Genomic DNA, 6307 nt, shown 5'->3' with positions numbered 1-6307 from the left:
GAAGTCTCGTCATCCTGGTTTCTAAGAATTCTAGCTATACTTCTTTCAATGCAAATTTGTTTGTTTTTCTGGAAATTTACTGGTACTTTTAATATTCTTCTCCACCATTCAAATTCAAACGCATCAATTCTTGCATGGTCTTTCTTATTCATTGTCCAACTTTCACATGCATATGAGGCTATTGAAAATACTGTGTCTTGAATCAGTCACACCTTAGTCCTTAAACTGACATCTTTGCTCTTGAACACTTTAAAGAAGTCTTGTGTAGCAGATTTGCCTAATGCAATCCATCATTTGATGTCTTGACTGCTGCTTCCATGAGTGTTGATCATGGATTCAAGTAAAATGAAGTATTTGACAACTTGAATCTTTTCTCCATTTGTCTTGATGTTATTTTTTGGTCCAGTGGTAAGGTTTTTTTGTTTTCTTTACATTGAGGTACAGCCTATACTGAAGGCTGTGGTCTTTGATCTTCATCAATAATCTTTTAAGTCCTCATTGCTTTCAGCAATCAAGATTGTAGCATCTCCATATTGCAGGTTGTTAATGAGTCTTCCTTCAATCCTGAAGCCATGTTCTTCTTCACATAATTCAACTTCTCAGATCATTTGTTCAGCATACAGATTGAATAAGTGTGGTGAAAAAGTACAACCCTAGCACGCACCTTTTCTGATTTTAAACCACTCTTTGTTCCCTTGTTCTGTTTGAACAACTACCTCTTTTTCAGTCTATGTACAGGTTCCTCTTGAGCACAACTAAGCTTTCTAGAATACCCATTCTTCATATTGTTACCCATAGTTTGTCTTGATCCACACAGTCAAAATTCTTTGCATAGTAAGTATATTTCTGATATTCTCTTTTTTAGCCAATATCCATCTGATGTCAGCATCGATATTCCTAGTTTCAAGTCCTCATCTAAATCTGTCTTGAATCTCTGACAGTTCCCTGTCAGAGTGCTGTTACAGCTATTTTTGAATTATCTTTAGGAAAATTTTACTTGAATGTGATATTAATATTATCCAATGATTTTTGCATTCCATTGAGTCACCTCCTTTGGAATGGGCACTTTTCGAGGTAGTTGGTTTCCTTTTTTCTTTGCATAGATGAGTGAATGCCTGTATCAGTTTGTTGAAAGATTTCAAATTTGTATTCCATCAATTCCCCTGTTCTTCTTCTTTGCTGATACCTTCTGTGCACCTTGGACTGCTTCCTTCAATATTTTTGGCTCTTGATCATATGATTGTTGTTGTTGTTAAGTGCCATCGAGTCGGTTCTGACCCATAGCGACCCTGTACAGGGTTTCTGAGGGTGTAAATCTTTACGGGAGTAGAAAGCCTCATATGATACCTCTTGAAATTGTTGAACATTTGTTTTGGTACAGTGCCTCTGTGCATTCTTTCCATCTTCTTTTGATGTTTTCTGCATTGCTCAATATTTTGCCTATTGTTATTGTTGTTAGGTACTGTCTTTTATTGTTATTGTTTTTAGGTGCCATCGAGTTGGTACCAACTCATAGCAATCTTATGCACAGCAGAATGAAACACTGCCCAATCCTGGGCCAACCTCACTAGTGTTGCCACGCTTGAGTTCATCGATGCTGCCACTTGGCCAATTCATCTCTTTGGGGGTCTTCCTCTTTTTCTCTGACCCTCCACCTTAGCAAACATGATATCCTTCTCCAGCAACTGGTTCCTCCTGACAATATGTCCAAATTTATTCAGCCTGTATGCTAAGCAAATAATCAGACAAGCTGGGTTATATGAAGAAAAATGTGTCATCAGGATTGGAGGAAGACTCATTAACAACCTGCGATATGCAGATGATACAAACTTGCTTGCTGAAAGTGAAGAGGACTTAAACATTTACTGATGAAGATCAAAGAGCATAGCCTACAGTATGGATTACATCTCAATGTAAGGAAAACAAAAATCCTCACCACTGGACCAATAAACAACATTCTTATCAATGGAGAAAAGATTGAAGTTGTCAAGGACTTTATTCTTCTTGAATCAACTATCAACACTCATGGAAGCAGCAGTCAAGAAATCAAATGATGTATTGCCTTAGGCAAATCTGCTGCACAAGACCTTTTTAAAGTGATGAAGAGCAAAAATGTTAGCTTGAGGACTAAGGTGCACCTGACCCAAGCCATGGTATTTTCAGTAACCTCATATGCATGCAAAAATTGGACAGTGAATAAGGAAGGCCACAGAAGAATTGATGCTTTTGAGTTACGGTATTGGAGGGAAATATTGAAAGTGCTGTGGGCTGCCAAAAGAACCAATAGATCCATTTTGGAAGAAGTGCAGCCAGAGTGCTCCTTGGAGGCCAAGATGACCAAACTTTGTCTCTCATACTTCAGAGGTGCTAACTAGTCAGCTCCAATTCATAGCGACCCTGGATAGGGTTTCCAAGGAGCAGCTGCTGTCCTGGTGGTTCAAACCAACATTGTATTCCAGTGCATTAACCCTTACTGCCACACCAAGACTCCACTTTGCCTACTGTTGTTGTTGTTGCGTACCATCGAATCAATTTTGACCATAGGGGCCCTGTTTAGGGTTTCCAAGGAGCAGCTGGTGAGCTTGAACAACCGACCTTGCAGTTTAGTGCAGTGACTCTGTGTATTTCTCCCATCTTCTTTTGATACTTTCTGATCATTCAATATTTCCCCCATAGAATCCTTCATTATTTCAAGTTAAGGCTTCAATTGTTTCTTCATTTCTTTCAGCTTGATAAATGCTGAGTGTGTTCTTCCCTTTTGTTTTTCTAAATCCAGCTCTTTGCACATTTCTTTATAATATTTGACTTTGTCCTTTCTAGTTTCTGTTTGTAATTTTCTGTTCAGCTTTTTTACCTTCTCATTTCTTCCATTTGCTTTAGCATCTCTCTGCTTGAGAGTAAGTATCAGAGTCTCACCTGACACCAAATTTGTCTTTTCCTTCTTTCTTGTCTTCCTAAAGACCTTTTAATTTCTTCATGTATGATTTCCTTGATGGTCTTCATTCTTTAGTGTTGATGTGTCAAATCTGTTCTTCAGATGATCTCTAAATTCAGGTGGGATATGTTCGAGGTCATGTTTTGGCTTTCATGGATTAATTTAAATTTCTTCAGGTTTAGCCTGAACTTGCATATAAACAATGGGTGATCTGTTTTTCAATCTGCCCTTGGCAGACTTGTTTTGACTGATGAGATGGAGCTTTTCCATCATCTCTTTCCAGAGATGTAGTCAATTTGATTCCTGAGTATTCCATCTGGTGAGGTCCATGTGTATAGTCATCTTTTATGTTTTTCAAAAAAAGTATTTGTAGTGAATAAGCCATTGATCTTGCAAAATTTTATCATGAGATCTTCAGCATCTTTGCTGTCATCAAGGTAATATTTTCCAAATACTGATCCTTGTTCTTTGTTTTCATCCTTTGCATTCCAATTGCTAGTAATTATCAATACATCTTAATTACATGTTTGATCAGTTTCATACTAAGGATATGGTAGAATTCAATTTCATCATCACATGCTTTAGTGGTTAATTTGTAAATTTGAAAAATAGTTGTATTAACTGGTCTTCCTTGTAGTATACTATCTTCTCATAGACAGCATTGTACTTCAAGATAGATCTTAAAATAATCTTTTTGATGATGACTGTGACACCATTCTTCTTCAATTTGTCATTTCTGACATAGTAATCCATGTAATTGTCAGATTCAAAATGGCCAACCCTGCCTATTTCAGTTCACTAATGCCTAGGATAGCAATGTTTATGGGTTTGTTTTCATTTTTGACAACTTCCAGTTTTTCTAGATTCATAGTTTATTCATTCCATGTTCTGATTACTAATGGACAGCTGTTTCTCCTAATTTTGAATTGTGCACCATTAGCAAATGAATGTCCTGAAAGCTTTACTCCATTTACATCTTCATGGTTCACTTTATTTTGAGGAGACAGTTCTTTCCCAGTTATATTTTGAGTACCTTCCAATCCTCGGGGCTCATCTTCTGACACTATAATGATCTTATGCATAATAGAATGACTCATAGTGATCTTATGCACTATGGAATGAAACACTGCCCAGTCCTGCACCATTGTCACAATTGTTTCTGTGCTTGAGCCCATTGCTGCTGCCACTATGCCAATTTATTTCATTGGAGGTCTTCCTCTTTTTCACTGACACTCCATTTTACCAAGCATAATGTCCTACTTCATGGATTGGTCCTTGCTGATGATATGTCTGAAGTACGAGAGACAAAGTCCCTCCATCCTGGCTTCTAAGGAGCATTCTGGCTGTACTTATTCCAGCACAGATTTATTTGTCCTTATTGCAATCCATGTCACTTTTATATTCTTTTCCAACACCGTAACTCAAATGCATCAATTCTCCTACCGTCTTCTTTATTCATTGTCCAACTTTCACATGCATAGGAAGCTATTTATAAGAGCAAAAAGTCTCATCTTTCTTGTGTGGAGTGACTGGTAGATTCACCTTGGTGATCTTTCAGATAGCAACCCAATGCACATTCCATTAAACTATCAGGGCTCCTCATGGATATCATAGTCTTATGTTAAATCCTTATGTTAATGTTAATTGGATTTCCTTAGATAAAAATGATAAGTTTTGTGGAGTTTTGCATTTGTCTTCTATGTGATGACTTTCTGCAAGTATTTGGAGATTGCTGATTGCTTACTCATCTTTGTAACTGAGGTGTTCTATTTGTGTATGTGTAATATATGTTTTGCTAGGATATGAAGAGGTGCTCTGTGGACAAGGAAGAAGGAAAGTATGTGCTGTTACATGCCCATACTTATGTGAGTATTCTATAAGTGGAGGCTCCACATTTCTCCACACGCCTGGGAAACTTGCTCTGTCTATGTCACAAGACGTCCACACTTTCATCTTCTATTGTTGCAGGACGTGCAGTGGAAGAATCCATCTATGTAACAGTCTCTGCTGGTACCTCATCTAATGACCTCATCAGTTGTTTCTGTACTCCCTTATGCTCTCTCCATTCATGGCACACTCTTGTTGCTAACCCCACCTAGTGGAATAACAATATTTTGGTTTGCTTCCAACTGTTCAGAGATTTTTAAAAAATAAATTCTGTTAACAGTTGAGTGTTCTCTCTCTTTTTATTTTACTGTATAGTGACAAGGTAGGAGAAGAAAGTTGTAATGTCAACCACTCTGTGCTTAAAACAGACCTGACTAACTAAAAAACATTAAACTATAAATTCAGCAAAATAGTTGAATTTTTTTTTATGTTTTAAATAATTTCTAAAGATTTGACTATAATAGAGACTTCTTGTAAAATTTCCAAATAAGAAATATTTAGAGGAAAATTTGAGGTATTTTTTCATCTCCCTTTTCAAAAGTAATGTATGAGTGCATCTCTCTAGATTTCCCCTCAAAACTCATAAAAATGTGTGTACACACATACAAATGAGCAGATGCTTGTCTGTGTCTTGCTTCTTTTGTTTGACAATATATATTTCTTTCTGTATTGTGTGGCCCTGTGGGATAAAGCACTAGAACACAAGGTTGGCATTTCAAACTCACTATACTCTTCTTTGAAAAACTATACAGGGTCTCTGAGCTGGAATTGACTCGACAACACTTAACAACAGCAGTATATATAAAGGAGCACTGCTGGTGCTATAGGATAAGCACTGGACTGCTAGCCACAAGGTTGGCACTTCAAACCCTTCAGCCCTATAGAAGAAAGATGAAGCTCTCTGTTCCCCTAATGATTTACAGCCTCAGAAACCCTATAGAGGGTTGCTATGAATCAGGACCAATTTGATGGCACCTAACAACAACTATAACACATATAAGTCTTTATACTTTTCAGATTATATATTACTATATACTATAAAAAAAGTTTTATTTTCCTGTATTTATGGGGGACTGTGTTTGTTTATCCTTTTATTAGCAATTCAACTAATAGTGATTGAACATGTAAAATTTCAGTTCTACCACTTGTTCTGTATGCAGTTGTGATTAGGTTTATTAACCTGTCTTATTTCCAACATATAATAATAATATAATTTACATCATAGAGATTGTTAAGAGGAGTAAAACATTATATAAAGTGCATAGTAAAATGGCACGTAGTAAACTACCAACTCATGCTATTTATTTTTATTGTTAGGAGTGTTTCTTTCTCAAGCCCACCCATTGCCATACAGCTGATTCCGACTCATGGTGGCCCTGTAGGACAGAGCAGGACTGCCCCATAGGATATCCAAAACTGTAAAATTTGTGGAAGCAGTTTACCTTCTTTTTATCAAGATGAAGGTGGTGGATTGTTGTTGTTGTT

This window comes from Chrysochloris asiatica, unplaced genomic scaffold (genome assembly GCF_000296735.1).
Source record: "Chrysochloris asiatica unplaced genomic scaffold, ChrAsi1.0 scaffold00042, whole genome shotgun sequence".
Lineage (NCBI taxonomy): Eukaryota > Metazoa > Chordata > Mammalia > Afrosoricida > Chrysochloridae > Chrysochloris > Chrysochloris asiatica.
The sequence above is the reverse complement of the archived record's forward strand: the minus strand, read 5'-3'. Positions refer to the sequence as shown.